The sequence below is a fragment of the Ips typographus genome, linkage group LG12 (genome assembly GCF_016097725.1).
Source record: "Ips typographus isolate SLU linkage group LG12, UJ_Ityp_2.0, whole genome shotgun sequence".
NCBI lineage: Eukaryota > Metazoa > Arthropoda > Insecta > Coleoptera > Curculionidae > Ips > Ips typographus.
In genome coordinates, this window is record NC_138433.1 from 7,973,560 (window position 1) to 7,983,876 (window position 10,317).

The window sequence follows — 10,317 nt, forward strand, 5'->3', positions numbered from 1 at the left end:
TCCTTATTCAATTTAACACAGAAAAGGTATCTAGTAACTTTTTGGTACGTCATCTCGTTTTCGAATAAAAAATCCTGCAAAAATACCATTACAATTAATACTAAATATTCGAATTTCGTTTTTATTCAATTTTAAAATTTTGATTTATTCAGTTTTTTAATGAAAAAATAGGAAAATACTGCTTGTTCCTATCGAATAAAAAATCTAATTTTTGAAAAAAACTAAATTAATAAAAATTTAGATATTGATTAATAAACAGTCGACGATTTAGTATTGATTTTATGGGTACATTTTTATGATTTTTATTGGAAAACAGAAAGGTGTACCGAAAAGTTACTAGATAGCTTTTCTGTTCTAAATTGAAGGGAGAATTCAAAATTGAGTTGCGTTTAATGGAAAAAGACTGGTGTACACATTTTTTTTGCGAAAACATTCAGGAACGTGTTTGATTGAACGCTACTAGCAGAATTAAAAAAATTTGACATGACAAAAAATTTGAAAAACAGTTGACACCTACAAAGTTTTATAAAAATACCTGAAACCGGTTTTAAGAAATAGATAAATTTAGATTTTTTTATCCAAACTTTAACACCCTGTATCTCAATAACGGAACATCTTTGGCCCATGGTTTATTTAGCAAACTAGGGTAATTTTTTACTTTTAATCAAACCATAAAATATGACGCATTTATCGTGAAACACCCTATATTTTAGGGTTTGATTAAACGTCAAAAAAAAACCTAGTTTTCTATATAAACCATAATCCAAAAATGTTTCGTTATGGAGGTACAGGGTCTTAATGTTTTGATATAAAAATCTAAATTTATTTATAATTCTCAAATCGGCTGCCGCTATTTACATAAAACAAAAATATTCACCAACTCGTTCAATTGGATGCCACTGGCAAAATTGAAAAATATCTTTTTTATTGCAAAGCGTGCTCTATTGTTGACATTTACAAAGTTTTATGAACATAAATATTTGCAGCCGTTTTGAAGAAATAAATAAATTTAGATTTTTTTATGCAAACTTTGACACCATGTATCTCCATAGCAAAACATCTTTGGATCATGGTTTATAAAGCAAAGTAGAGTTATTTTGTTATATTTAATCAAACCATAAAATATGACGCATTTATCGTAAAAAACTCAATAAAAAAATTGAACGCTCTGTAGCATCTAACGCAAATTTATTAGCGTAAATCTAATTTATGGTCCCTGTGCAAACAATGGTAATTGGTAATACAACCAATTTTATATCAGAGTAAAAACTAATATCTTTGAAAAAAAAATGAATATTAGTAAAACCTCAAGTAAAACTATCAGCTTGAAGTATAGACATTAACATAAAACTTTGAAAATTCTACATAGTATCTACAAATGTATTAAAAATATAAGTGGAGGGTTTTATAGTGTTGGCTTTTTCAGAAAAATATACTGAAATAATATCGTCACTCACAATTTTGATTCGTTTCTGAGTCCGCCATTCGGTAAAACTGTTATATTCTTGTTCATATCTCAACCTGGATTTCACTGGTAATAAATCTGCACTCACTTCTGCCGCTCGTTGTAAGATATTTTCGGGAATATCCCGATTTTCTTCACAATCTGAATTCATTTTTGCAAAATGTAATAAATACATAAATACTTAATTTTCACTGACAGAAAACAAAATTTGTCATTAATAAATAAATCGTTGCTATAGACACATTACTCGTTTCTTTTTTTTCTTCGGGTTGCCATAGGATATCTAGTATCATGGATATCTATGTTTATTATTAAGCGCACGGAAAGAGGGATCGGGAAAAAATTTCCGTGCGCTGTTCCAAAAATGTCATATTTACTGTATTTTATAAACAGTTGAAAATGTAGTATTTTCTGTTAAGTATAATAAAAAATTAGTTTTTTAACCCTATTCTTTCGATTGCAGTCATTAAAACAAAAATGTATGATATGTGGGATAGACCCATTCCAAATTGCAAGGAATTTTCATGTTTATGCGGTCTCATCGTAATGATGTCTTGTACCACCCAATCAATCGATCTTTGATCCGAAAAGGTAGCTTTAATTGCTTCTTTTACTAAATTCCAATTGTTAAGCTCGATCCGCGAGGCTATTAGATCTGCTGCCCTGCCAGTGAGTTTACTTAAAATTGTGTCAAATAGAGCAAGATTTAACGGTGTATTAGGATGAGCACGATCTAGATGTGCTTCAAGAAAGTTTTCGCAAGCAGAAATAAATCTACAAATATGTTTAGTATTCCCATCAAATAATAGTATGTTATCGGCTTGGTACCGAATCAGAGAGTAATTTACGTTAGCATTAGTCATTGTAGCTTAAATAGAAAAACTTGTAATAAAAATATTTAGAGAAAGAAAAATAGATAACTTCCAACTCGTCACCAAATATGCAACAATAATTCAAAAATGTTCCACTTACAATATTCTGACGAATAGTGCCTTGTTCATTTCTTAAGTTCTACGGAGTCCAAAAGGAGTAGCGATGTGGTCTTCTCCCTGGTTATCTATGAGCTTCGGGGCAATGCTCGTTCCCTCGATCTCGCACCAATAGGATCGGTCGATGTGAGACTTCTTCCCTGGTCGTGAGCTGCTTGCCAATTTTTCAAAAACAGGTGATGTTCGGATTCGCTTGTAAATCGTTAACACAAATCGTTTTTTTATGCTCGATGCACGAACCGTCGAACAGATCCTACCGACTGCGCCAGTTGTGTTTCAAGAAATTGAAACTCGATTTTTTAAACATTTTAGTTGTTTATTGAAAGACTTGTTACTTACAACTGACTTGATGTATGTAATTAGGCAATATATATAACACTAGGAAAAAATGCATATTTAAGCAGAACTCTAAACTCTAATACTAAGTAAAATATTACATTCTCATAAACTAAAGCCGGGTTTATAAAAAATATTTTAATTTTAGTCTTAACTTTAGTATTAGTACTAAATTTAACATTAGCCCACAAGAAACAGGTGTTTATAAATCTTGGAATAAACCATAGGGATAATGTCAATCATGTGTCACGCGTCAAACAGCGATGTCATTTTTGTGTCATTTTGTCTATAGGAGTGTCATTTCCGTTTTGATTTTTGGGAATTTTCCCATTTTGTTTGTTCGTTAGAATAAATGTTAAACATAGGCGAAGGCGGGCACGCAGATTATCAAGTTTTTTACCTTTATTTTATCGTTTGATAATATATTAATAAAAATGAGTACTGAACAAGATTCAGACTTCACTTTAATTGAATTGGTTCATCAATTTATGAAGAAGAATTACAGGCACAGACAGCTACAGGAGAGACTGAGACCCAAATTGATATACCTATAAATATAGAGGTCTTGCCAAGGGCCATTGGTACAGAAAAAGAATTTATATCCAAAGAAAAAAAAAATAAAGCAAATGAAGAAAAATACTGGACAAGACCTTGTAACCTTAGTAGGTACTTGTAATAGAGTGGGAGAAAATACTATCAGTTTATTTCAGAACATAAGAACTGAAACATTCAGTCAACTGGATGCCAGAAATGATAGTTGTGTGCAACATCTGGTGACATCTGTACTCAACTCTATGAGTTAGAAAGTACAGATGGCGTTCCAAAATCTAGGAACAGCACCATTAATGCCGCATTAATTATTTGGAACGAAGTTTTTTATTTGGAAATTACTGGAACGAAGGTTTTGTTCTTTGGTTATCAAGCCCTATAGCCTCTCTGATGAGCCGTAATACGGCGAAACCGGTCAGAGGATTGGGATTGATAAACAAAAAACAAAACCTCACCATTTTCAACCAATCAGATCGGTGTTTACCGAATGATGCGGCATTAATGGTGCTGTTCCTAGATTTTGGAACGCCATCTGTACTTTCTAACTCATAGAGTTGAGTACAGATTTCACCAGATGTTGCACACAACTATCATTTCTGGCATCCAGTTGACTATACTGGAACGAAGGTTTTGTTCTTTGGTTATCAAGCCCTATAGCCTCTCTGATGAGCCGTAATACGGCGAAACCGGTCAGAGGATTGGGATTGATAAACAAAAAACAAAACCTCACCATTTTCAACCAATGAAGTATTAAGTTGACTAAAATAAGTTAGGTGCACCTATCCTATTGACATAGTCTTTTTGCCAAGGCAGCCAACCTTCTGCAGAAACAAAATATTCTGCTTAAATGTCTCTTGTGTCGATTGCAGCCCTTGTTTGGTTTGTTCCAACCCAGCCTGTTGATTGAGGGCAATCTTCTTCCCTCTCCTCTCCAAGTCCATCTTGCCAATGTCCCTCATTATCAATATAATCTGCAAAGCCAGTAGGACAATATCTTTTCTCTGAGGGGGGGAGATCTGCTTCACTGATTTGCAGGAAATTGTGAAGAACAACTGCTGCTTGTATTATAGCCTCACAAGTATCCACTTTATTTGTTAAGGGCTTTTTCAAAATTCGCCATTTAGCAACCAAAATTCCAAATGTATTTTCGATGGTCCTTCTTGCTCTTGAAAGTCTATAGTTAAATATATTTTTTTTCTCAGACTGGTTCCTTCCTGGATATGGCCTCATTATATTTACATGCTGAGGAAAAGCTGCATCTGCAACTATAAAGCATGGTGTTGCAATATTTGTTTGTGGAAATATTTTTCTTTGAGAAATACCCAATCTGCCTTCTAGAAGAAGCGAACCAAAGTGGCTGTGTTTAAATACACTACTATCATGATTTCCTCCTGCTGCCCCGATGTTCACAAGAATAAAACGATAATAGGCATCACACATATCCATTAAGATGAGGCTAAATGTCTTCTTATAATTAAGGAATTCACTCCCAGAATGTACAGGAGCTTGAGTAATTATGTGTTTTCCATCCACAGCCCCCACACAGTTTGGCATATTCCACTGTAAAAACATTTCATGGATGTGTTTCTCCCAGATTTATTCTGTTGGGTGAGGCCAAAATTCTGGAGAAAGAACAGTCCAAATTGCTTCACAAGTCTCCTTAACAATTTTGGAAACTGTGGCTTTTCCAACCCGGTAATTCCATGCAATTTCCTGCATGCTACGGCCCTCAGATAGATAACTACAGAAATAAAACATTTTAAAAAAATAACAATAATTTACTATTCTTAGCAACTACTGTATTGTCATGAACAATCGATACTCAGGGGACAGAGAACCACCTCGGATATCTTTTTTCAATTAGGGGAGTAACTTTTGATAATAGAATATTAAAAAGGTTGGGTGTCATCCTGGTATATGCAAAAAACTGCCTATGGTCATCCTCCAATGTTTTCATGTCTCTTTTTAAAGTACACAAGGCCCCTTCCTGAAGTTGTTATTGATTTAGAGGGCAAACTTTCCATCTGCGAACACACTTTGATTTATAAATTGCTGTAATTGTTGTCGCCAGTGTAAAAAAGAAAGCTGCCGTGGAAGCAGCAAGCAATTTATTATTGAATCTAATTTTAAAAGGCAAAGAACAATTTAGTTTATAATTATTTTCAGTTTGAAACGGAAACCGAAAACAAAACAAAAAATCCCAATCAGCTGTTATCCAAATCCAACCGTCAATATTGTCATTTATCAGAAATTTGACACCAAGCATGCGCAAACGGTGCTATGATTTAATTTTAGTAATAAACCATAAGAAAATATTGAATTTTATGGAAACTCAAGGTCGCCTTTGCTACTAATCTTCTTCTTCAAGTGCCTTCTTCATTACTGAAGGTTGGCGACAATACCAGCAAACTCCTCTCTATTTCTTGCTGCTCTCAATAGGGTGCATGTGTCTAATCCTGTCCACTCCCTTATATTTTTAAGCCATGAGCATCTTCGTCTTCCGAGTCCTCTTCGGCCTTCTATCTTTCCTTCCATAAGCAGTCTCAAAAGTTGATATTTTTCTCCTCTGTATACATGTCCCAGATAACCAGTTTTGCGCTGTTTCACATGTTGTAAAAGTTCCCTGTCTGTTTCCATCATTCTTAAAACATTTTCATTTGTTATTCTTCGGGTCCATGGTATCTTCAAAAGTCTGCGGAAGATCCACATTTCAAATGCTTCCAGTCGCTGCATTATCCTCTTTCCCATTGTCCAGGATTCCGTGCCATATAAGAGGACAGAATAAATATATGACTTCACGAAACGGTATCGAGCATCGAGCGACAGGGTGGTATTCGTTAGAAATGTCTTCATTCTCACGAACGTGGCTCTTGCGTTTTCAATTCGAGCTCGAATTTCGGTCTCTGGATCCAGGTCTTGGGTAACCCAGCAACCGAGATACCTGAATTTTCTCACCTCTTCTATTGAAGTACCATATATTCGTATATTGGCTTGTAGATTTTGATTTCTGCTGACGACCATCGTTTGTTTTGTTAGTAGACAAGATTTCACAATCTTGTCTACTAGCTCCTGTAAGCCTTCTGAAGTGTCTGCGAAGATGACAGTGTCATCTGCCCTGTCGTACTCCCCTTCTAAGGCCCGGTTGTAAAAACTAAGATTAAAGTGAGTTCCGTATGAAAACCAAGTTTATCCTAAAAATAGTGTTGCAAAACAGCGGTTTACATCTTAAACCTGGTTTTGACCTACGGTTTCAGTAAACCGTCGTTTTTCTTGGATTAGACCTGGCTTAACCTAACTTATTACAAGTCGTACAGAGGTATTAAATTACGTTTCCTGTTTACTTTCTGAAATGGATCTAGAAAATGAACTTACAGATGATGAAGATTTTCTAGAACTAGTTAATATCTTGCAAGAAGGACCAAGAAGGCGTCGCGTTTTCAGAATAAAGCAAAATCATTTCTTACAATGGAATGAGCAACAGTTTTTAATGAGATTTCGTACCCAAAATTTCCTGAATTTTGTTATCTATGTCATCAATTTTGGTTTTCTTTTCAGGGCCTCCCCCAGTTCCATAGTTATAAATTTTTTCTTCTGAAAACTTCTTTTTTGTCTTTTTCTTCATGTTTTCATACTTCCTTCTTAGAATTATGGCAGATCAATAAGTTGTGCTGGTTGAATTAAATAAAGTTTCGATTTCAGCCCAGCAACCATTCTTTTTATTATTGGCCCCATTGTCTGTTTTTTTATTTTCTAATACACTAGCAAACTTTTGCACCAAGGACAGAAGAAGTGCTTCTTCTGTGGATGAGAAATTAGATGTTCTTTTATTCTCTCCCATCTCCAACGGTCAAACGGAGCAGATTATAATAAACAATTAAACAAAACAAATATTTAAATAAATGAACTGTTGAGTACAGCGCCAAAAACAAGACAAGACAAGACAACTGTTGAGTTCAGTTGTCACGAATGTCACGTCACTTGTCTCAAATCGGATTTAACTTTAATTTATTCTTCTCTTAAATGTTATTTTCCTCTCGATCATTGGTGCCAACATAAATAAAACGTAGTTTATATAAACTAGGTTTCAAATCATGTTATACAACACATGACCCATTTAAACTTAGTTCTCACTTGAACCTAGTTTCACTGAACGTCCGCTTAAACCGTATGTTTACAACCGGCCCTTATTGGTATTTCTGACGATACGGTGTCACCAAACCGAACAAACCCTCTCTGTTCCTAATATAAATTTCTTATAAGCCTTATGTCTTCGTAGTCTAGACCCTGTTTTTTGAGTAGTTGTAACAGTGTTGGATGCTTGATGCGGTCGAACGCCTTTTCGTAGTCAATGAAGCACATATACACGTCTTTTCTTTGGTCTCTACATTTTTGGAGTAAAACCGTTAGTCCGAAAAGTGCTTCCCGAGTTCCCAGCCCTAATCTAAACCCAAATTGTTCGGGGCTTATATTTTGTTCGCATTTCAAGTAGATACGTCGATGTAATATTTTTAACATAATTTTCAAAGTATTGCTCATTAAGCTAATTAATCTGAAATCGGAGCACTTTCTTGATGTGTTTTTCTTGGGAATCGGTATGAACACTGACTTGAGCCAATCGCGGGGGTACGTTCCTGAGCTGTAGATTTTATTAACGAGGTCAGTGAGTCGTTGGAGATTTTCTTGGTCCAGCAATTTTAGCATTTCTGTGTATACATTGTCTGGTCCTGCGGCTTTTCCACTTTTAGCTGTTTTTATTGCTGCGTTTACTTCGGATGGTAAGATATTTAATGTCAAATCATTGTCGCGTTCTAGTTCTGGTTCTGTCCTTTCATCATCAAACATCTCTCGAATATATCTTGACCACTCTTCTTTTATTTCTTCCTGGTCTGTAATTATTTCACTGTTTTCTGTTTTAAGGAAGTTGGTTTGTAGGGCTTTCTTTCTTGTTCCTGTGATTTCTTTAACTTTTTTGTATATATTAAACTGGTCGTGTTTCTTTTGTAGTTCTTCTAATTCTTGACATCGATCGTTCATCCACTTCTCCTTTGCGTGTCTGATTAATTTTTGAATGTTGGTTTGGGTTTCTTTATATTTGTCGATGTTTATGTTCTTATATTTCCTGCGAGTTTCCATTAGTTCTAGAATTTCATTGCTCATCCATGGTTTCTTTGCTGCTGTTGGTTCTTTACTAAGTTTTTCTGCTTGTATTTGGTTAATTGCGTGTTCTAGAGAACTCCATGATTCTTCTATCGGTCGTTCTTGTTGCGTTATTGTTCTTTTAATTGCTACGTTTAGTTGTTCAGTGATTTCTGTACAGATTTCTGGATGCCTAAGTTTTTCGAAATCAGGTCTTCGTTGAATATGATGCTTGATCTTCTTTAGTCTTATGAATATTGTTCCCACGACAGGGCTATGATCGGATCCGACATCGGCTCCAGGGTACGTTTTCACATTACTTATCCCATTTCTGTAGCGTTTATCAATTAATATGTAATCAATTTGATTTCTAATTATGTTAGTCTTAGTGTCTCCGGGGGACCTCCATGTGTACAGCCTTCGCTTTGGCAATTTGAAACACGTATTTGTCACAACAAAATTTTCTTCTTGGCAGAATTCCACCAATAGATCGCCTCGTTCGTTTCTTTCGCCCAAACCCCAATTTCCAATTATGCCATCCACTCTCCCCTCTCCTACTTTGGCATTAAGGTTTCCCATAATGATATTGACTTCATTATTTTTTGTCAATTTCAACAACTGTTTGATTTCTGAATAGAACCTGAGTATGTCATTTTCATGGCTTTCCGTTGTGGGGGCGTATACCTGGACAATATTGATATCTCTAGGATGGGTTTTTAGTTGTAATAGTGCGACTCTATCTGATAGTGGTACAAATGATTTGACAGACTTATTATTTTTGTTATCTATTATAATTGCAACTCCGTTGTAATGTTGCGGGTCATCATTCCCACTGTAATACATTGTATGATCTTCTATATTTATCTTTCCTGTTCCGGGCCACCTGACTTCGCTGACTCCGAGGACGTTTACACTCATTCTTTTCATCTCTGCAATTATGTTGTGTGTTTTTCCTGCTGCATAAAGTGATCTGGCATTCCATGTACCAATTTTTAGAGGTGTATTGCCCTTCTTCAAAGTATTTATATTCTTTTCTCTGTACGTTTCCACTTTCGGGTGATTCCTAGCTTGAGACGCGGGGATTCTTAGCACCCCTTGACCATCTAAGGTCTGCCGCGGACTAGGGGCCTTACATGTATATGAGCTTGCCATAATGTCTTTTCTAGGAATGTTCCATGAACCTTTAATGTAGTGGTTTTCCATTGCCTTCTACATTCTCGTGCCGTTGATTACTGTTAGTAATTCATCCGCCTTTGAGGCCGATTTCTCAACCTCAGGACAAGAGAGTGCCCTTTCCTCTACTTGTTCCTCCGCCCGTAGCCGTTGACAAGTTAGAGGTGGATTGCTTATTCCGGTAATCATTCGGTCGTCAGAGCCTCGTCAGTTATCTAACAGGGTGCGCCGGATAACATTATTGTTATCACTCGAGTAGGTGAGGTTGACGTTTGGGTTGGCATATTGGACCTTCACCCCTTACCCCCCACTAATGCTAATACTAAAATACTAAAATTAAAATTCATTTATAAACGCTTTCATCTGAGTGTGTGAAGTGAATTCTTAATACTAATACTAAAGTTAAGACTAAAATTAAAATATTTTTTATAAACCCGGCTTTACTCCCCTAAATAATACTGGTACAAGACCTGAGCAACTGTATAATGAGTCATTAATTAGAACAAGGAATGGGATTGAACGGCAGATTGGAATGTTTCCGGTAGTTGCTTTTGGACTAAGATTAACCTTAAAAAACTGCTGAAAATCTGAATGATAACTAACTAACTTTAGCCTTGATTTAGCTTAGTAAGGCAAAATAAAACTGAGACAAACAATAATTGCAACGGG